General features: G+C 39.4%; 1 protein-coding gene across 2 annotated transcripts in view; it reads right to left on the reverse strand.

The window, feature by feature from the left end:
- The window catches only part of LOC150087127 (disco-interacting protein 2-like), a 1,128,863-nt gene that overhangs the window by 896,315 nt on the left and 208,821 nt on the right, over positions 1-23,727 (reverse strand). The window lies entirely within an intron of this gene.

A 23,727-nucleotide genomic window follows, 5' to 3' on the forward strand; every position in this document is an offset into this window, starting at 1 on the left:
CCAACAATAACTACCTCCTGTAGGAGGATTTATTGTCCTTGATATGGAAATGTAAAATATATTGTGCAGAAAGGATAAGTGGAATAGAACCAAGGTATGTCTGCCAAGGAACAAAGGTAGATAATGCTGTAGAGCAGATATCTTTTAAGGGCACAAAATGCAATACTATTGTATACACTGGCACTGATGATATTAAGAGTAGGAGATCTGAGGACTACTTAACAAGTACAGTGCAGTATTAGTACAGTACAATGTATATTACATATTAGTATAGTACGGTACAATGCAGAAATCGTAGGCATATCAAAGAGATGGTGTCACTCAGATATAAGGGATGCAGAGTTTGAACGCAGAGCATACAATGCTCTGTGTTAATAAAATTCATTTATTAAGCACAATTTATACAATCTCAAGATTATATACATCAATTTATATACAAGATTTATTTACATATATTAATTTGCTCTCTGTACAAATCTCAGGGTGTGTGTGTGTGTGTGTGTGTGTGTGTGTGTGTGTGTGTGTGTGTGTGTGTGTGTGTGTGTGTGTGTGTGTGTGTGTTGGGGTGACTCCTAGGCATAAGCCCATCTTCACCTTGGTAACTTGTGTTGTATTGCTGTAGAAACTACATAGCTGGCCTGAGGATTATTTAAAATAAAAGTGAGAGCTGGGCCCTGGTTTGCAATCATCCTGGAATTCAGCCCTGGAAAGATTGTGCAAGGCTCAAGGGGTAGAATTTTTTTCAGCCTGGTCTGTATTTGTTAACAGGAGAGACTGCTTCTACAGAGATGGGATACTCTTAAATAGAAAAGGCGCAAGAATATTTGCTGATGCTATCGAGATGGTGTTAGGTGGGTCAGAAAATTGCTAGTTTGGGGGGGGGGGGATACAAGGACTAATAGATTAACAGTACCCACTGGCAGAGGTGAAAGTGATTCTTGCACTGCTTCTATTGGAATGAGCAGCATTTATGGAAAACAAGATGCAGGGTATTTCAGAGACTACTGGGAATCATTGCGGTACAAGTAAACACATGGGTTGTGTTAGGGGTAGCAAAGAATAGGAACAGGTGCATGTATACTTGCGTATACACCAATGCTAGGAGTATAGTTAATAAATTTGATGAATTTGTGGTATTGCTCAAAACATCAAAGGCAGATATTGTTGGGAATTTGGGGAGTACAATGTGTACAGGAAGGACAACAAGGATAGGAAGGGAGGAGGGGTTATGCTATTAGTTAAGAAACACATAAAATCCAAGGAGGTACAGCCAGTCGACATCACTGGACAGTGAAGTATCAAGTCAGTTTGGTGGGACATAAGCATTGGGAGATCAAATTGAGAGTAGGAGTGTGTTACAGACTTAATGACCCTGATGAGCATAATAAGATACTGTACAGGGAAATAGAATGGGCTGTAAATCAGGGAGTCTTATAATAGGGGATTTTAATTTCCCATATATTAACTGGAATTTGTGGATTGGTCACTCACACACTAGCAAGGCTTTTGTGGTTTATTGGATGATTGTTTTCTACATCAGCATGTTCGGAAGGCAACTAGAGGGAGTAATACTCTTGATCTGATTATTAGTAGTGGTGATTCTTCATGCATTAAGAATCTGCAGATAAAGGAACCACTAGGTGGTAGTGATCACAGTGTGCTGAAGTGGGATTTATTCAAAGAGGTAACTACCATCAGGGGTAAAGGGAAGGGTTTTTGCTTTCGTAAAGGTGACTACGGTAGTCTGAGACAGTATTTAAATTCTATACAGTGGGACCAACTGATGATAATACCAACAGCAAATTCAAAATGGGAAGCATTCAAAGAATTTATCTTGGAAGCTACTATGCTTTACATACTAACTAAGAAATATTGACATCCTAAATGGATGTCATATGAACTAATGAGACATATGGCAGAGAAGAAAAATGCATGGGATACATATAAATTAGCATTAGCATTAGTAGAGGCATTTGATGCAAGAAAGTAAGCTTATGCAGCATCAGCCAAAAAAAAAAAAAAAAAAACCCACTTCCACTTCACCCCTCTGTTCGTTCAAAATACCTGTCCAGCTCAGCCTTAATTTATTTAGGCTATCAACCTCCACCACAAGGGATGGAAGTCTGTTCCACCAACCAACCACCCGCTGGCTAAAGGCAAATTCCCGCACGTCTATCCTACATCTGTCTTTCCTCAATTTGAATTTATGCCCTCTCAGGTGATTTTTCTGAGTTAGAGGAAGAATCTCATCAGCATTGAGCATGCTTAAACCATTCAAGGCTTTATACACCTCTATCAGATCACCTCGCTGGTGCCTAGTCTCCAGACACTGTAATTTGCAAAACTTAAGCCTTTCTTCGTAAGAGCACCCCTTTGTTCCATTCACTAATCTTGTTGCCCTTCTCTGTACTCGTTCCAGCAGCTCTACATCCTTCTTGAAATGAGGCCTCCAGACCTGTATACAGTACTCTAGGTGTGGCCTGACCATTGCCTTATACAATGGAATAATCACCTCCTTATCCCTACTGGAAAAATTCCTGTATATCATTTACAATACTCCATGAGCCACTCTTGCAGCCTGTCTGCATTGCTCAGAGAACTTCATATCTGCCTGCACTTAATGTGTGACATCGAAGCCTATGATAGATATAAGCTGGTCTGTAACCCAGTCACAAAGGAGATTAGGCAGGCAAAGGCAGATTATGAGAAATCTTTGGCAAAGGATGCAAAGAAAAACAACAAAGAGTTCTTTACCTATGTAAACTCTAGAAGGAAAGGGATGAATCAGGTTGGTCCACTGGATATTGATGGTTCAACTGTTGATGATAATGCTCAGGTTGTTGTTGTTATTTGGTTTTTAGGAGCAATAGCAACTAAGGCCATATTGCTCCGGGAATATGCGGTGGTCATTCCCTGACCTTCCCGCATCCTCCGTATTTGGTGGTGACGGGCTCAAACCTCGGTCTAATCAAGAAGCATGTGCTACGCACTGCTGCTCCTTCCCACCTGGCTATGGAGGCGCTTCCTGCTCAGGTGGCTAACAAACTAAATGAGTATTTTGCATCTATATTCACACATGAGGAGTTATTCAGGGAAGGGAATGCCAGAGGTGAGTTAAACTCTGGCAGTGACTAGGTGATTTTGTAATAACTGAGATTAAAATGGAGGGAAAATTGTTGAAGATAAACATAAAAAAGGCACCCGGGGTGGATGGGATCTATCCAGTTATATTAAAGAAGGCAGCAAAGGAAGTAAGCAAACCCTTAGCCATAATTATGAGAGCTTCTTTGGATTCGGGGGGGGGGGGGAGGTTCCCATGGGCTGGAGATGTGCAAATGTGACACCAATTCACAAAGGAAGATCGAAGGACGACAGAAGTAATTATTGATCTGTTAGTTTAACTTCTGTTCCAGGAAAATTAATGGAGGCACTGGTTAAAGAAGCACTGCAGGATCATTAGACAAGAATTCAGTTACAGCTCGGACACAGCATGGTTTTGTAAGGGAAAGTCTTGCCTGACCAATTTGATTGGATACTATGATGTGGTCACAAAGGAACTGTATGCAGGGAATAACTTTGATATCATATATTTGGATCTTAGAAAGGCTTTCGATACTGTTTCACATGGAAGACTGCTGAACAAATTGGAGAAGTGTGGCATTGCGGGCAAATTGCTGCTATGGATAAAGGAATGGTTGAGTGGGAGAAGACAGAGAGTGGCAATCCAATCAATGGACATTGCTCATCGTGGACTAATCTTATTAGTAGAGTCGCTCAGGGTTCAGTATTGTGTCCATTGTTGTTTTTTGTATTTATAAATGATATTGATGATGGTATATCAAGCTTAATGTCCAAGTTTGCAGATGATACTAAGGTTGGCAGGGTTATTAAGGACACTAATGACAGTATGCTGCTGCAACAGGATCTAGAAAAATTGAGCAGATTGGCTGAGAGGTGGCAATTGAAGTTTAACATTGACAAATGTAAAGTACAGCTATGCCTCGCATAACGCGAGTTCGATTAACGCGATATTCAGTTAACGCTATTTGAAAAATGATATCACTTTTCACTTTACACGATGCAAATTTCCAGTTAACGCGATCTTTTGTTTTTATGCAATAGTTGAAAAAGATTTGAATCGCGCATTAAGCTTACCGCAAGTCGTACGGTCAATAAACAAACATTTGCCTGCTGCCCGCCTCGGTGTGTCCCATCAACCATCGGAAGAAGACGTGTTTGTCTCCTGCTAATAAAGTCAGTGCAGACTTGCATTTAAAAATTCAAATTTTTAAATGTGCCAGATGAAAATGTTACCGCGAAGAAGATAACGGTAAAAGAATTAGATGAAATCTTTCATATCGCATAGAACCTCAAACAAAGGGTTTGATGTTCTCTGCGATATTTATTTCACCAGGGCCCAGAGAAGATTGCTGTTGGCTATCGGAAATTGATTGATGAAAAGAGAAAGTCAACACTGTTCAAATATTTCCGCAACAGTAATTTCTTCATTGTGTATTTTATGTCAGAGGTTCCCAAAGTTTCTCGGATCACGGCGCCTTTAATGTCTCAGTAATTTTTTCAAGGGGCACCCAGACAAAAAGAAATACCTAACAGTTTTGTTTAGTAATTAGGTCCAAACAACTTAATAAGAAATGCTGAAACTGTGAACTACCTTGAGCTAGTAGTTCGTGCGGTGTCCGACAGATGTAGAGTATCGCTGTGTTTCCCTTCGAAAATTTAAAATAATCCGCGGCGCACAGTTTAAGAACCGCAATGGACATTCCAGAAGGTCAAGGACCAATTATAAGTTTTCCTATTGGTTATTATATTTGATTAATGTGTTTCCGTTTTGCGCGATGCGCTCGCGGGACGAATTAATCGCGTTAATTGAGACCCGCCTGTACTACATATGGGAAACAGTAACGTATCAACTCTGTGGTACTACACTGACAGTGGTAGAGAACTAAAAGGACCTGGGGGTAATTGTGAAGGCAAATATGAAGTTTTCTGAGCAGTGCAGACGGTCTGCAAAAGTGGCTCATGGTCAATGATATACAGGAATTTTTTTAGCAGGGATAAGGAGGTGATTATCCCCTTGTATAAGGCAATGGTCAGGCCACTGTATACAGGTCTGGAGGCATCATTTTAAGAAGGATGTAGAGCTGTTGGAAAGAGTACAGAGAAGGGCAACAAGATTAGTAAATGGAACAAAGTGTTGCTCTTACTAAGAAAGGCTTAAGTTTTGCAAATTACAGTGTCTGGAGGCTAGGCACCTGCAAGGTGATCTGATTGAGGTATAAAGCCTTGAATGGTTTGATCATGCTCAATGCTGATGAGATTCTTCCTCTTGCTCAGAATGATCACCTAAGAGGGCATAAATTCAAACTGAGGAAAGACAGAGGTAGGGTAGATATGTGGAGGTTTGCCTTTAACCAGCAGGTAGTTGGCTGGTGGAACAGACTTCCATCCTTTGTTTTGGAAGTTGATAGCCTAAATAAATTTAAGGCTGAGCTGGACAGGTATTTGGAAAGAACGGAGGAGTGAAATGGGAGTGGTTTTTTTTTTTTTTTTGGCTGATGCTGCATAAGCTTTCTTTCTTGCATCATATGTCTCTACTAATGCTAATCACTGTATGTGCATACAGCACGAATACCACACCCACAGGAAGTAGTGCTATACTAGTGGTGCCTGCAAACCCACAGGCAGGTCAACCAAACCTGAGAGCAAAAAAAAAGTAAACAAACTGAGGGCAGACATGACAACAAAATTAAAGCCTAGTTTGACCGAATGCAGTTGACAGAAGATCCCCAAGAACCAGGTTCAAGGTTCAGGATCAAGATCAATATCAAAATACATCCAAACCATGACCAGCACAATGAGCTTGGTTCATTTAATGCATAGCAGATCACACTACAGTTCATCTTTTGAATACCGCAATTGAAAACTCCTGGAACATGTTGAACTTATCAATGTCCTCAAGAAGGATAGACACATTATCTTCATTTAAATCTGGAATGCCAGTCGGGAGAAGTCAACGTTCCTCTGAGTACTCTACACAAGAGAACATTACATGTGTCCATGTTTTATGAGCCCCACAGGAGCAGAAGGGGTTTGGCTCCAATCCTCTCTCAAGTAATTTAGCTCGAAGAGATCCATAACCCATTAACAAAAAGGACGTAGGCATTAAAGGAGAAAGCCTAGATCACTGCGACACCTATTTCACTGTTCTAATATATCTTTTGGTAACGTCACCATGTTCACTTGTGTCCCATCTACACTGCCAAATTCCTATTAAGTGGTTCCAAATACATGACTTCTCTTCTTTGATATTATTAGCAAGGTCCATAGTAATATCTAACATATTCACAGAGATGCCCTTTCTCAGTTTATAAGCAATATATAAGTCCAGAGGTAAAAAACCTGCAAGGCATTTTTCGATATTGTTCTAGGTATGGAAGTTATTGTCAACAGAACTGTATGCTGTAATAAGAGCTTCGATGCAATCTTAACTATATTCACCCTAAAGAACCAACATCCAGCTACATAAGATACCATTGGCAAGAATATTGTCTTGTAATTAAAGGGATAATATATTTTTATTCAGTCCCCACTCTTTTCTGGAAATCCGAGCAATTGAAGATATAAAATTTCTTACCTTCTCATTCATTTTAGTAATGTGACAAAAATGACAATCTATCATCAATTATCAGTCCCAAGTATTTCGTTTTGGAAATGTAGGGAACCTGGACCCCATTCAAAAGAACACGAGGTGGTCTATGATAATCAAAATGCAACACTTTATTTTCCAAATCAGCCCTGGAACATCCAGGCATTCCAATAACCAAATCATAAGCTTTTTTAACATATCCCTCATGATTCCTAATCAACCATTGATCCAACAGTGTTTCACAGCAGAGGACCCAAAACCTATCCTTGCAGGCATCCTCTAGAAATTGATTTACTATATGATAAATGTTTAGCACAAACCTTAACCATGCTATCCTAGAAATATGATCACATAAATTGAAACGTGTAATAGTCACATTGGGTGGACACTAATGAATTAATAGCACTCTTCCACCATAGGGAATCAAAAGCTCCTTCAAAGTCAATAAAGACCATCAAAACATATGAACTTGTAGACTCAGTAACATAATTAAGTAATGAAGTTATTGCATCCTTGGTCAAATGATCCTTTTTAAATCCATGTTGGCACTTAGAACAAAGATGACTACTTTCCAACAATTTAAAAATTCTGGGTGCAAGCATCCTTTCATACACCTTCCCTATAAGCTCTAGGGTCAGTTTTCAGTTTCCCTGGTTTGTGCAAAATCTTCAACACAATGATTGCTTTCAGGGTCTAGAAAAAACCCCCTTCCAGGAAACATTTATTAAATAAGATCAACAAAACTTGAGGGAAGAAATCAAAGAATTTTATAATGACCTGATTTTCAATCAAGTCAATTCCTGGGCATTTTTTAACATTAAGTTTTGAGATCACTGCAGCCAAATCCACTAAGTTGAACAACACCGCACCAGTTGATCCAACATATTCTATATTTTCTCTACGAATCTCCACCTGCTCCTGAGTATCTTCATGAGGAATATCATACAGAAACAGATTTGCGATTATTGCCTCAGCCTCAACAGTTGTCAACCAATCTAGAGTTTCTGATTATTGCTAATAACCATATTTATACATCCCAAAGCAGCTTATTATGAGAGATTTTGTAAATCAGTCCCCAAGGGTCCATGTTTCCAGCTTCTTTAACTAAATTCTGCCAGCAATCAATTTTATTTGTAGTTACAGCTCTATGAAAAGTTCTATGAGCTTCTCGATAATCCTCCCTCAACAGTTGCACATCGTTCTCAGAGAGGTGTCTATTTCGCTGATAATTCTTTCTAGTCCTATTCGTTACAGACCTCAAATCAGCCAATGCGGAACTCCACCAAGGAACTGATGGTCTTCTAGATTGTTTCTTCCAAGTAGACATTACATTAGCTTGACTTATCAAATACTGGATATAATCAACACACTCAGTCGCAGACAATGAGGCAAAGCCCTCAATACACTCCTCACTAAAAGTATATTGCAGATACTCTTTAAATCTAGCCCAGTTAACTCTGTCCATACAATATCTTGTAAGATCCCAAACACAGACCTCTTCCCTCGCATCATTAGAACCTACACTAAAAGTAATTGCCCGATGATAACTATGGATCATGTCTAATCTAACATCCCAGTCAAGCACTCTATCAGCCATTCGGCAAGATGTCAATGATACATCTATATTTGACTCTACATTTACCACAGAAAAGGTATAAGGTCTATCTGGAAGATTCTATACACAAAGGCCATAAGAAAGAATTAACTACTCAATGCATCTTCCCCTTGCATCAGTAAATCCACTATTCCAGAAATGTGATTTAGCATTCAGATCAGCAACAATCAACAACCTTTGCGAGGCAAATCTCAAACAAACTTCCTCCAACTGATGCAAAATAATTTGAGTTTCCTCTGCAGGAGGACAATAAAGTACGACCAAATAGAACAAAAAGTATCTAAATGAAACCAACACATGTTATGCACACAGAACATGAACCTGTGACAGAGGTAATCGAAATATCAATATTAAAAATCGCAATCACTGTTTTTGGTGCCATATCACTAGATGCAACGATCCTGGCAGAAGATGGGAATCCCATAATCCTATGGGCTGCTCTCCAACTTGAGCAGAGAAAAATGGCTCCTGAATACAGACAATGTCAAATGAGTTCTCTACAGCAGCTGTTTGAATCTCATCAGCAACAACTCGACATCGCTGTTAATTAATCTGTAAAATTTTCACATCTTTATATTCATAATTAACCCCAGAAGAAAAACTATAAGAATTTGTATTATTCATTAACAGTTCTCCTACTTGCAAGTTCCACTGCTCTTACATACTGAGAACAGTTACTGTCATGAACAGTATGATTGCAATCTCTGTTTCATCTCTTGCAATTAATGCATTGCGGCAAATTCCATTTATGAGAACAGTCAGCATAGACATGACTTCTATTTGCACAGTGCCCACACATTGTAGAAACAGACCTGTGCTGAATGCCCATAATCTAGACATTTGAAACATTTATTCACAACTGTGAATTTTCAAAATCGATGTGAAGTAAATCCAAAGTAGACACGATCACTCTAAAACAGACACTTCAAAAGAAGAGAGAAAAACCTATTACCCAGTTAGTTACCTTAGAACCTGATCCAGAGTTAAATCTGAACATAGTTTCTTCTTTAAATTCATAGATTCTTCTTTAAATTCATAGTCCTTAGAGCTCTTAAGATATAAACCTTGAAGTATTTCCTCTTTGTATATTCCTTGGGTGCACCATCTGTAGGATTAGACATTCTTGGTTTCTCTACAGATATTCCAGCCTCTTTCAAGGCCAGTGCATTTTCAATATTAACAACATCATCATGATTTGTAATCTATATGAGTATTTCCTTATTCCTCAAAAGACAAATGCCTTTCACTTTCATATTTTTACAGTCGTTCTTAAGAGTCTCAGTCATAAGATTGTTAATATCGTGGCTAGAAGCCAAAGCAGAATCAGATGAAGGTTTAAGTATAACCAAATTTTAGGGCCAATAACCGCTTCAGAGAGAGAGAGAGAGAGAGAGAGAGAGAGAGAGAGAGAGAGAGAGAGAGAGAGAGAGAGAGGGATGAAGACAAGGGTTGCACCCAATCTCCAACAGTCCTCTGCGTACTTCTCAAAGTATTCCTATGAGTATCAGAGCCCTCAGAAACAAACTTTTGTCTCACTACATCAGCAAAAGATCTCTTATGGAGATAATTTTGTCCCTCTATTAGCAAGTCAAAAATACCTGCATGCACCTCAAGTTCAGCACATTTCACTTTCAATCTTTATTATCAATTAATAGTGCTGCTATTAGAGCCTCCAAATCAGCCCACAAATCATTGATATGGTTCAAAGCTGTTTTAGTAATCTTACTAGATTCCAACATCATAAGATAGATAGATAGATCATAAATTAATACATATAAGTTGACAGGGGATAAAAAGACATATAATGTAACTCGGATATAATATTCAATACCAAAATATATATATATATATATATATATATATAGTTTTAAAACTGCATTGGGATATATGTTTAGGGTTATATTTTGGATTGGAATTTTATTGAACTTGAATAGAAATCATGACTCACACCAGAGCAGCAAAGCAAAAGGCTCAAACTAGTGGAAGTGCTGTGGCTCAGGGGAGAACTGAGGGGGGGGGGGTTGGTCTCTGAATCACAGTCTATTGAAATGCACTGCTTGTTTGATGTTTGTGGAGCAATCAAGAATGGGACATGATATTGCCAAGGGGAATGTCTTTGTGTATGTGCGATGTAAGGAGTGCGAGGAAATCAGGAGCCAACTCGGCATTTTTATGGGCTTATATGAGAGCTTAATACAGGGTGGTTGCCCTCGAAGGATCTAAATTGAGGGACCCATCAAGCTCTCAGCTGCCCACATCAATGCCAGAGCTTGCACTTGAATATCACGCAACACAGCGGCAACTCCCCAAGGCAGAATGTGCTGGTCCCAAAGGAACTAGTTGTTGTAGGTGACTCTATTGTCAGCGAAACAGGGAACATATTGTGCAAAAAGGATAGATGGAACAGGACCAGAATATGTCTGCCAGGGGCAAAGATTGATGATGTTGTAGGGATATCATCCTTTAATGGCACAAAGGGTGATATGGTTGCAAACGTTGGCACTAATGACATTAAGAGTAGGAGACCAGCAGAATTACTTAACAAGTACAAGACAATGCTGAAAAAAAGCCGTGAGTTAGGGTTGAATTTGAAAGTGTCTGCAATTCTGCGCAGACACGATATGAGGGAATATATGATGAGAGCCTTTTAAAACAATTCTGCTCTGGAGAGAGTGTGCAAGGCTCAAGGGATAGAAGTTTTCACAGCCTGGTCTGTGCTTGTTAACAGGAGAGACTGCTTCTATAGGGATAGGATACACTTAAATAGAAAGGGTGAAAGAATATTTGCTGATGCTTCAAGGCAGAGTTAGGTGGGTCGGAAAACTACTAGCTTGGAGGGATACACGGACTAATAGATTATCACTAGACGCTGGCAGAGGTAAAAGTGATTCTTGCCCTGCTTCTATTGAAATGCAATTGAGCAGCCTGGAAAGCAAGGCAATGGGAATTTCCAGGACTGCTGGGAGTCATTGTGTAACAAGGAAATACATGGGCTGTGTTAGGGTAACTAAGGGTGGAAACAGGTGCATGTATACTTGCACATACACGAACGCTAGGAGTATAGTTAATAAATTCGATGAGCTTGAAGTGCTAGTCAAGACATCATAGGCAGATATGTTGAGATATCAGAGACATGGTGTCACACAGACATAAGCAGTGCAGAACTGGAATTTGGAGAGTACAATGGGTACAGAAAGGATAGACAGGACAGGAAGGGAGGAGGGGTTATGCTGTTAGTTAAGAAACACATAAAATCGAAGGAAGTGCATCCAATTGATGTCGGTGGACAATGCAATGTTGAGTTTGTTTGGTGTGACATAAGCACTGGGAAAGGAAAAATGAGAGTAGGTGTGTGCTATAGGCCTAATGAATCTGATGAGTATAATGAGCAATTGTGCAGAGAAATAGAGTGGGCCAGTAAATTAGAGTGTCTCATAATGGGAGATTTTAATTTCCCAGATATTGACTGGAATTTGTGGATTGGTCACTCACACACTAGCAAGGCTTTTGTGGATTTATTGGATGATTGTTTTCTACAGCAGCATATTCGGGAGGCAACTAGAGGGAGTAACACTCTTGATCTGATTATCAGTAGTGATTCTTCATGCATCACTACTGATAATCAGATCTGCAGATAAAGGAACCATTAGGAGACAGTGATCACAGTGTTCTGAAGTGGGATTTACTTAAAGAGGTAACTACCATCAAGGGTAAAGGGAAGGGTTTTTTCTTTCGTAAATGTGATTACGGTGGTCTGAGACAGTATTTAAATTCTATACGGTGGAAAAAACTGATGTTACCAACAGCAATTTCAAAGAATTAATCTTGGAATCTCCTAGCCTTGTCATACCAACAAAGAAATACAAAGGGTACTAGAAAAGTTTTGCAATATGACGCAACAATGAATCACAGGAAGCTGCTTGTTGCTGCATGTTGAGACATGTTCATACGTGCATAGTAGCCGCCGCGCCAAGTCGATGGGCTCAGTTATTCATTAGTATGTTCGTGTCAGACGGCACCTGGGATTTCTCCCATCTCCGCTTATTCATTAGTAGTGAGCGTGTAAAGTGCTTGCGATGGCATCGTGGTCACGAAATGAGATAAGGACAGTTTTGCGGTATAATTTCGTGCGTGGTTTAACTATAGACCAGTGCTTAGAAGAAATGACTCTTGCACTAGATGATGATTGTCCACATCGTACAACGATTTTCAGGTGGTAAGAGAATTCCAAAGGGGAAATTTCACTCTGGAGGATTCTGAGAGGCCGGGAAGGCCACGAACGTCAGTTACGGAGGAAAACGTTACTGCTGTGAGGAAAATGCTTGACGAAAACAGGCGAGTGAACTACCAACAGATAGAGGATACTTTGGGCCTAAATGCACCAGCAATTCGTTCGATTCTGCAAGATCATTTGCACGTGAAGAAACTTTGTTCTCTCTGGGTGCCGCATCAACTGACTGAAGAGCAGATGACACGACGTGTGACTTGGTGCCGGGAGATGTTAAAAAAGTTTGATAAGGGACAATCTCAGTATGTGAACAACATCGTGACAGGTGACGAGACTTGGCTGTACTATTACGATCTGCCGACCAAGGCTCAAAACAAAGTTTGGGTCTTTGATGATGACGACACACCCGTAATTGTCAGAAAATCCCGATCTGTAAAGAAGAAAATGATGGCTGTATTTTTCAAATCGAGTGGAATTGTGGAATGTGTCGTTTTGGACATGCAGAAGACAGTCACAGCTAAGTGGTATACTGAACAATGCCTGCCTAAAGTCATTGGATCTATGAAGAACCTGCGGCCAAAGTCAAGAATGGACACCTGGTACCTCCATTACGATAATGCTCAGCTAACCGCGCCAAAGCCTGCGCCGAATATTTGACCACGACAGGACTGAAACTTCTCGAGCACCCTCCCTACAGTCCAGACCTTGCTCCCTGCGACTTTGCACTGTTCCCGCATGTGAAAATGAAGCTAAAAGGGAGGCGGTTTTCCAGTGATGAGGACCTTCTATGGGCTTGGGACAATGAGTGTGCTTTACTCCCTAGTGAAACTTGGCAGAACTGGTTTAAAAATTGGTTTCGGAGGATGGAGAGGTGTATTGAATGTAGAGGAAATTACTTTGAAAAAATTAAATAAACAAAGCTGTATTGCAAAACTTTCCTAGTACCCTTTGTACTGTTCAACATTTTGGCCTAAATGGATGTCAGATGAACTAATTAGACATATGACAGAGAAGAAAAATGTATGGGATACATATAAATTATCATGTGACACAGAAGCCTATGATAGACATAAGCTGGTCTGTAACCAAGTTACAAAGGAGGTTAGGCAGGCAAAGGCAGATTACAAGAAATCTTTGGCAAAGGATGCAAAGAAAAACAGCAAAGAGTTCTTTACTTATGTAAACTCTAGAAGGAAGGGGATGAATCAGATTGGTCCACTTGATATCGGTGGTTCAACTGTTGATGATCCTGGTCAGGTAGCTAACAAATTAAATGAATATTTTGCATCAACATTCACACATGAGGAGTTATTCAGCGAGGTGAATGCCAGAGATGTATTCAACTCTGGCAGTAAGCTAGATAATCTTGTAATAACTGAGAGCAAAGTGGAGAAGAAATTGTTGAAGATAAATACAAGAAAGGCACCTGTGATGGATGGAATCTATCCAGTTATATTAAAGTAGGTGGCAACGGAAGTAAGCAAACCCTTAGCCATAATTATGAGAGCTTCCCTGGACTCAGGGGAGGTACCCATGGAATGGAGATGTGCAAATGTGACTCCAATCCACAAAGGACGATCAAAGGGGGAGACAGGTAATTACAGACTTGTTAGTTTAACTTCTGTTCCAGAGAAATTAATGGAGGCACTGGTTAAAGAAGCATTGCAGGATCATCTAGATAAGACTTCAGTTATAGCTCGGACACAGCATGGGTTTGTTAAGGTGAAGTCTTGTCTGACTAATTTGATTGGATACTATGATGTAGTCACAAAGGAACTGGATGCAAAGAATAACTTTGATATATATTTGGATCTTAGAAAAGCCTTTGATACTGTTGCACAAATTGGAGTAGTGTGGCATTGGAGACAAATTGCTGCTATGGATAAAGGGGTGGTTGAGGGAGAGAAGACAGAGAGTGGTAATCAATGGAAACTGCTCTTCGTGGACTAATGTTATTAGTGGAGTCCCTCAGGGTTTAGTGTTGAGTCCATTGTTGTTTTCTGTATTTATAAATGATATTGATGATGGTATATTAGGCTTAACGTCCAAGCTTGCAGATGATAGAAAGGTTGGCAGGGTTGTTAATGACACTAATGACAGTACACTGCTGCAACAGGATCTAGAAAAGTTGAGCAGATGGGCTGAGAGGTGGCAAATGAAGTTTAACATTGACAAATGTAGAGAACTGCATATGAGAAGCAGTAATCCCAGAGTAACGCATCAACTCTGTGATACAACACTGACAGTGGTTGAGAATGAAAAGGTCCTGGGGGTAATTGTGCAAGCAGATATGAAGTTTTCTGAGCAGTGCAGATGGTCTGCAAGAGTAGCTCATGGTGTCTTGTCAATTTTTCTACTAGGGATAAGGAGGTGATTATCCCCTTGTATAAGGCAATGGTCCAGTTACACCTCGAGTACTGTATTCAGGTCTGGAGGCCTCATTTTAAGAAGGATGTAGAGCTGTTGGAGTGAGTACAGAGAATGGCAACAAGATTAGTGAATGGAACAAAGGGTTGCTCTTATGAAGAAAGGCTTAAGTTTTGCAAATTACAGTGTCTGGAGACTAGGCACCTCTGAGGTGATTTGATTGAGGTGTATAAAGCCTTGAATGGTTTGAGCATGGTCAATGCGGATGGGATTCTTCCTCTTGCTCAGAATAATCACCTGAGAGGGCATAAATTCAAATTGAGGAAATACGGTTGTAGGATAGATGTGCGGAAGTTTGCCTTTAGCCAGCATGTGGTTGATTGCTGGCACAAACTTCCATATGTCGTAGAAGTTGATCGCTTAAATAGATTCAAGGCAGAACCTTAACAAATATTTGGAGTTTGTGGATGGGTGAAATAAGGGGGTTTTTTTTTTTTTTTGGCTGATGCTATATAAGCTTGATTTCTTGCATCATGTGACTTTGTAAAGCTAATGCTAATAACTTCACACATATCCTTTCTAATTTTAGTAACCACTGTATATACTGATGAAGCCTCAAGGGATCCCCCAAGATCCTGTCCCTCTGTGAGTGACGAATTCTGAATTGACTCTGATTGATTAATGTCAATTTGTTTATCTACCTTTTCATTAGAACTCGTGGCCACATCAGCTGCTTCAACTAATTGCACCAACTCATCCTCCAACAATGAAAGGTTTTCATTTTTTCCTTTGTCCTTATCCTTTTCTTTATCTCTCCTATAAGCTATCACTCTAGGAATTTTGGGAGTCTTTCTACCCCTAGTCACTTTTAATTGAGTCCGGAGACCTTCTCCTCCTTACAGAATCCACTGACTCCGATCCAAAAGAGCAGCCCTCAGCATCAGAATCTCCTATCAATGTTTTTCCCAATTCTGTACTCATGTTGTAAGTAATACTGAGTACAGAAGTTAGAAACCAAAGTTATAATATAACTTATCTCTTATAAAGTAAACAAATCCTCTTCTTCCAATGGCCAGAAATCTATAAGTCAAAGTACATATATTTGTTATGTACAGTAATACCCTGAAGTTATGCGATAGGTGGGTCCAACGAAAATCGCTTAAGTCGAATTCGCGTAAGTCGGGGTACAACTTTGCATATAAATACATATAAATTTTGTTTAATTGGGACCAAGTACTAACAAAAACACTAGTTTAGAAGAAAAATATTTAATAAAATTGCAGTTCTTTATACATATTAATACAAAATATGTATTAAAAAAATAAATGAGTTACGTAAAAAAAAAGTTATTTCGATGTCGATGGCTTCATAAAATCTAACAAATTCGTCTGACGACACAGCGCCTTTTTTTCACGCAGAATTTCTTCGTAGCAAGCTAATAATTTTTTTATTCCTTGCTTTGTAGCTGTAATGCGTTCTTCGTTGGAGTCTGTTTTCTAAAATTTTTAAACCGTTTTCAATTGAGCTGAGACCTTCTGTCAAGCTTGCAATTGTCATGTGCTTTTCTGGTGGAACTATGTCTGAAGTGTCGGGTACTTCAGTGACGTTTTGCTCACGCATCTCATTCATTGTCAGCTCCTGACTATGTGAATCCAACAGCTCATTGACATCATCACCATTGACTTCCAAATCTAATTGCCTGGCAAGATTAACAACTTCTATCACATGAGCGACATGATCAGTTTCTGGCGTTGTTTTCGTCTTGCTTTTGAAAAAAAATGGACAAAGTTATGTACTTCCAGACACCATTCAATTTTTTTTGTGAATTTCATCCCAAGATTCTTCAATGATTCTTATGGCATCTAAAATACTGAATTGTTTCCAAAAGTCTTTAACAGATATCTCACTATTTTGTCTCATAGCTTCATTCAGACGTGCAAACGAACGCCTCGTGTAGTAAGCCTTGAATGTTTTGATGACTCCCTGGTCCATCGGTTGAAGCAAGCTGGTTGTGTTTGGAGGCAAAAACACAACTTTCACACATGGGTCGAAATTAATTAGGGTGGCAGGAGGGTGACCGGGTGCATTGTCAATAAGAAGCATCACTTTAAATGGAATCTGTTAAGACTTGCAATAACGTTCGACTTCGGGTATGAAGTGGTGACCAAACCAGACCTCAAAAACGGAAGCCGTCACCCAAGCTTTATGATTTGATTTCCAAATCACTGGTAAGCTAATTTTAGATATACACCAAACGAAAAAATCAAGAACCGCGTAACTCCGAGTTCGCTTAAGTCGGGGTAGCGTAAGTCGGGGTATTACTGTATTAACACTTTTCCAGCCGAATGAAAAATCTGCATAAAAGTTCCTATTTATCCAAATCAAGGTTTTCAAATTCCCTCTTCTAACCACCAGAGGAGCTAGAAAAATTCTTAAAATTAAATAATTTTTTGGGAACCTTACCTACCAAAGATGGGTAGGTAAGTGATTACATAAACCCGTATATGTGTCTGTAAATGATTACATAAACTCTATGTGTCTGTAAATTGTGTGTGTTCTCTGGTCAATTTGCTTGTTTATTATTATTATTAGCTATATGATGCAAGGAAGCCTGAGGCTTATGCTGAACCAGCTAAAAAAAGAAATTTCTGAATTACCCTGAGAGAGAGAGAGAGAGAACAAGAGAGTCAGAAGTAGTTTTGTGCTGGATGAAAAAAACCCCAGTTTCTGGGGTGGGGGGGAACCTTGCTATCTACACCTCAGACCAACTAACTCAACCAGGGAGTGAAAAAGCCCACTAAAGTTCATTGCATCATCAATGGGATTCAAACCCGGACCTTTTCCACCCGATGTGGGGGGGGGGGTGATGATACCACTGTGCTACCTGTGCAGACACACAATGTGTACATTTCATTCATTTATTTATTACACACAATTTACAATTTCAAGATTATATAAATCAATTTATATACAAGATTTATTTACATATATTAATAAGCTCTCTGAACAATCTTAGTTCATGTATGTGTAAGTGTGTATTTTCTTGTATCGGGGTGGCTCCCAGGCATAAGCTCATCTTCACCTTGGTAAACTGTGTTAATGTTGTTGTAGAAACTACATAATCGGCCTATTTACCACTTTTTTTTTGCTCTCAGGTTTGGGTGGCCAGAGAGCGAGACTGCAGACACCCACTGGTATTGCACTACTTCCTGTGGGTGCAGTATTCACGCAATATGCTCATACAGTGATATTAAAACCGGGCCCAGCTTACACAATATGTACATTTTGTCATTTGAGTGAGCTTCCATCCCAAGTCACCTCCCAGGTTTTCACCCATATGCAACTTAGTTCTCGTTCGTATTTTCTTCTCTACCATTCAGTAGGTTATTTAACTGAAAATACAATACCAACTGGTCAACTCAAATCACAGACAATTAATTATAAATAATCTTGACCATTTGGCCTCGCAGTGGAGAGGGGACCATCACACCCCCACCATGATTTACCGTCCCCATCATGAGTAGATAGGTTACTATTACCAGCCGGGAATCGCTCTACTTCTATTATAAGAATATTATGTAAACTCAACAAGGTAACAAAAACTCTCTATCATTAAACAATTGTACTAGATTGCTTTCTGTGAGAGCGAGTATCCATCACTCCAGTCTCGCTCTAAGGTCCTCAAACATTGGACACTCCAGCAGCATGTGGAGGCCAGCCTCCAGCTCCACGCAAGCACAAAACTCCATCAGGAACAACCCCAAATGAAACAACCTTGACCTCAAGCCATGTCCAGTGAGAACATCACAAGCAGCAAACCCAAACTGGAGCCAGGAACATCCTTCCCGGCTCACTACATGAACCGAAGGCATAATGTGAACAAATGTCGACTCTTCTAAGAATTGATCCACTGCATTTGCCATTTTCCATCAATTCATCGCTGACTCGCCTTCTCTCAGATGACAAATCGAGCATTGCTGCAGACTGCCCCACCGGGCACGACCTGATACCAAAAATCTGTCTAGAGATTCCTCTTTAAGCGCAAGACAACTGAACCACTACCAACTCAGCTGGCATTTTACCTGCGAGCATGCATAACACGTCAGTAGCCATAGTCCTGCAAGCCCTGGTGATCCCCAGAAGAGCAAACCTCTGTGCAGAAGAAAAGATCCTTTGGACGTGTGAATGTTCAGTTCACCCTCCCCAAGCTCCAGCTGCATAAGTCAAGATCAGGATAAAGATGTTATCATAAAGGAAGTAGAGGGCACCCCCCCCCATTTATGCCCCAATCTACGCAAGTCACTCACTGGAGCTTGGCACACAACCGTTTCACTTTGTCTCTCACATATGTAGCATGCGCTACAAAGGTCATTCACTCCTCCAGGACAACACCCAGGTACACACAATATGTACATTTTCATTTTTTTCCATTTATTTTTACCCAAAATTATTACATATATATACAATACTTACAAGATGATATATATACAATTTTATAAACATTAACATTCTCGTTACATGTAAATAAGATATTACAGGTCGACCATCACTAATCCGGTTCCACCATTAATTAGGATAAAATTTCCGCGAACGTAATTTCAAATTTCCTGGGTCGGAACACCGACCTTCCGCTACTGTTTTGGTGGTGTTGGTTGCAGCATCAGCTGTTGGTGCGAACTCGTAAACACTTGCAAGCCATTTTCACTTGTTTTTCTGCATTTATTATTATAACCTGCTCACATTAGCCCCAGCCATGGTTCCAATGCATAATAAAGGAAGTGCCTCTCGTGGTGTAAAGTGCAAAAACACCGTACATTGTCCATAACAGATAAAGTTGAACTGCTGAAAAAAACTCGACAGCAGTGTGTCTGTGAGAAGTTTAACTCTGCTTAACTGTAAATTCCAGCAATTTCTCTCAGTTCCTCTTATTTTCTTTTAACCATTCCTTTTTTTGATTTTTTTTTTTACAACATACTTTTACAAACTTGCAGAAAAACGCAACACAATATGATGAATAATACAGTGTGCTAATAAACTTGTTTTCACAAAATTTCTAACAATACTGACAAACTTATTGCAACATTTGAGAGTTTATTTTATCGCAATTAGTTTTATTGCAGCGCTCACTGCACGTGCAATAAACTAATCACAAATGACCTTTATATGAATGCCATAATAGCGTCACACATGTGTGGATGATACGGCTTCTCAAGAAATAAAGTAACCTACTGGGCCAAGTCGGCCACATATATGTGACATAAAAAAAAGACCCTTTTTTTGATATTTTAAGCAAAAAAAAATGACAACACTGACATTACAATATTTATTTTAGAATTACTAATCAAATTATTTGCTAAATATTTTTTGGTCTCGAAGGAATTTTTTTATTAAACTAGCTTGGCAGTCAAAGTGTTAAAGGTAGGATGAGGTGGTTAGCTGTTGGGTAAACTGTATGTGCTAAAATAACCACCGGTGATCCGGCAAACTCACTAATCTGACACCTCACAGGTCCCAATGCTGCCGAATTAGTGATGGTCGACCTGTACTGAATATTATATTTGAACTCCTGGTGCATTGTGTATGTGTATCCCAGAATCAAGGGTGGCTCCTAGGCAAAAGGCCATCTCCAACCTAGTTCATCTGTTTTGGTGTAGAACCTCTACAATGCTAACCTAAAATTTTTTTTAGGCTAGCATTATTATACCACCATTATATAGCATTATTATACCACCGGCAGTACAAGGCAGCTGCTGCCAGGTGCCCTTCTTTAGGCTCGGGTTTATGTTATCTGTTTCTACTGAATGTGCAAGTCCCTCACCCACCTGATGTAGTGCAATACCAGTGGGTGCCGACACAAGTGAATTACTAGTGGAGAACTTCCACAAATTATCCTCACTACCACCGAGAAACAGTAATTATTATATTAAACAGATATATACACCTGTTTTAAATATGCTCAGAGTCTCTGAATTCCTGAGAACCAGGAGAACAATATATAATTAAATTACATACAATGGACAATTAACAACACTGTCTAGTCTGTCTGCTAGAACTTTCAAACCTGTCGACAAGCACAATGAGATAGCTACTAAATGTTTCTTATAAACCTTGTGTTTCACGGAAACCAATCTTTACAATAACAATTGACATAAATCAGATGCCATTACTGGGTTCCAGATGCCATTACTGGGTCCCAGATGCCATTACATCAGATGCCATTACTGGGTCCCAGAGGAATTTTCAGGCTCACAGTTTAGTAGTTGCACAAGCTTCGGAGTTTGGCAATGTTATCCAGTTTGAATCATGTTAAGAATATTCTAGGATTGCTTGGGTCTCCTGTGCTGTCTGTTCATGTTGATGGGGTGCCACTCATAGGGCTACAAAAAGCCATGTCCAATTGTAGGGTTATGGTTGAGGAAGGGTTCATTGCCTGGTGAAAAATTCCTGGGCGAAAATAGAGAAGCACGGTAATGCTCTTCATTCTCTAATAGGCATCTTTCTTGCCCTTGCGGAAAGAGAGAGCGTTAAGATAATGAATCTGGGTAATTAAGATGCATCTAAGGTCCTCATAGTACATCAAATGATCCCATGTTACTTGAGACCCACAATTGCAGAGTGGGTTATTGGTTATGTGAAAGGCAGCTAGTTTCACTCTAATCACAATACCACTGTATATGGCAACCCGAAGACTACACTTGAAATACTATGTCCAAGTATGGAGACCACACCTAAAAAAAAGACACCAAGCTTCTTGATATGGTCCAAAGACAGGCAACTTGTTGGATGAAATCAGCAAAAGAGAATCTGTACGATGAATCTGTGCAGTATAGACACATAGCAAGGACCCTGATGTCCTATTAATGATTTATTGAACATTTACTTGTAGTGTAGAGAGAGCGAAGTCTTGTCACAATACCACTGTATATTGTAACAGTAAGACTACACTTGAAATACTATGTCTAAGTATGGATACCACACCTGAAAAAAAAAAAGACATCCAGCTTCTTGATATGGTCCAAAGACAGGTAACAAGTTGGGTGAGATCAGCAAAAGGCCATCTGTACAAGGAAAGACTAAATACATTGGCCACAGAGCTTGGAAATTAGATATCTTAGAAGAGACTTGAGTAAGGTGTACAAGGTTTTCAGGACAAAAAGTAAAATGAAAGGTGAAATTTTCAGTGTTATGATTCCAGAACTAGAGACCATAAAATCAAATTATAGAGGGGGGAGGAATTAACTGGATTTTAGAACGTTTTCTTTTAGCCAGTACAATGTGGATAAATTCAAGGCTCAAGTGAATAGACACATGCAGAAGAAAGTATTATTTGATTAAGTATTTTCAAAAAAGTGGTTTATATGTTTTCCTTTTCTGACCAGTGCAAAATAAAAAAGCAATCAGCTTCCTTGCACTATATTTAAGTTTATGAAACAATAAAAAAAGAAACAAAAAATAAACAAATGATTTTTTTTTTTTTTTTGTTGTTTCATTTTTTTTTCATATTTCACTTTGCATTCTTGCATGTACACCAATGCTAGGAGTATAGTTAATAAATTTGATGAGCTTGAAGTGCTAGTCAAGACATCAAAGGCAGATATTGTTGGGATATCAGAGACGTGGTGTCACACAGATATAAGGAATGCAGAACTGGAATTTGGGGAATACAATGTCTACAGAAAGGATAGACAGGATAGGAAGGGAGGAGAGGTTATGCTATTAGTTAAGAAACACATAAAATCCAAGGAACTGAAGCCAGTCGACATTGCTGGACAGTGCAGTGTCGAGTAGGTTTGGTGTGACATAAGCATTTGGAAATCAAAATTGAGAGTAGGAGTGTGCTATAGGCCTAATGACTCTGATGAGTATAATAAGAAACTGTACAAGGAAATAGAGTGGTCCAGTAAATCAGAGAATCTTATAATGGGGGATTTTAATTTCCCAGATATTGACTGGAATTTGGGGGCTGGTCACTCACACACTAGCAAGGCTTTTGTGGATTTATTGGATGATTGTTTTCTACATCAGCATGTTCGGGAGGCAACTAGAGGGGGTAATACTCTTGATTTGATTATCAGTAGTGATTCTTCATGCATTAAGAATCTGCACTTAAATGAACCACTAGGTGGCAGTGATCACAGTGTGCTGAAGTGGGATTTACTCAAAGAGGTAACTACCATTGGGGGTAAAGGGAAGGGTTATTGCTTTAGTAAAGGTGACTATGATGGACTGAGACAGTATTAAAATTCTATACAGTGGAACCAACTGATGATGTTACCAACAGCAAATTCAAAATGGGAAGCATTCAAAGAACTTATCTTGGAAGCTACTAGGCTTTACATACCAACTAAGAAATATTGTTCAAGGTTTAGGCCTAAACGGATGTCAGATGAACTAATGAGACATATGGCAGAGAAGAAAAATGCATGGGATACATACAAATTAACACGTGACACAGAAGCCTATGATAGATACAAGTTGATCTGTAACCAAGTTACAAAGGAGGTTAGGCAGGCGAAGGCAGATTTCGAGAAATCTTTAGCAAGGGATGCAAAGAAAAACAGCAAAGAGTTCTTTACTTATGTAAACTCTAGAAGGGGATGAATCAGATTGGTCCACTTGATATCGATGGGTCAACTGTTGATGATCCTGCTCAGGCAGCTAACAAACTAAATGAATATTTTGCATCTACATTCACACATGAGGAGTTATTCAGTGAGGGGAATGCCAGAGGTGTATTCAACTCTGGCAGTAAGCTAGAAAATCTTGTAATAACTGAGAGTAAAGTGGAGGAGAAATTGTTGAAGATAAACACAAGAAAGGCACCTTTGGTGGATAGGATCTATCCAGTTA

This window comes from Mastigoproctus giganteus, chromosome 4 (genome assembly GCF_048544385.1).
Source record: "Mastigoproctus giganteus isolate SK-2022 chromosome 4, ASM4854438v1, whole genome shotgun sequence".
NCBI classification, from domain to species: Eukaryota; Metazoa; Arthropoda; class Arachnida; order Uropygi; family Thelyphonidae; genus Mastigoproctus; species Mastigoproctus giganteus.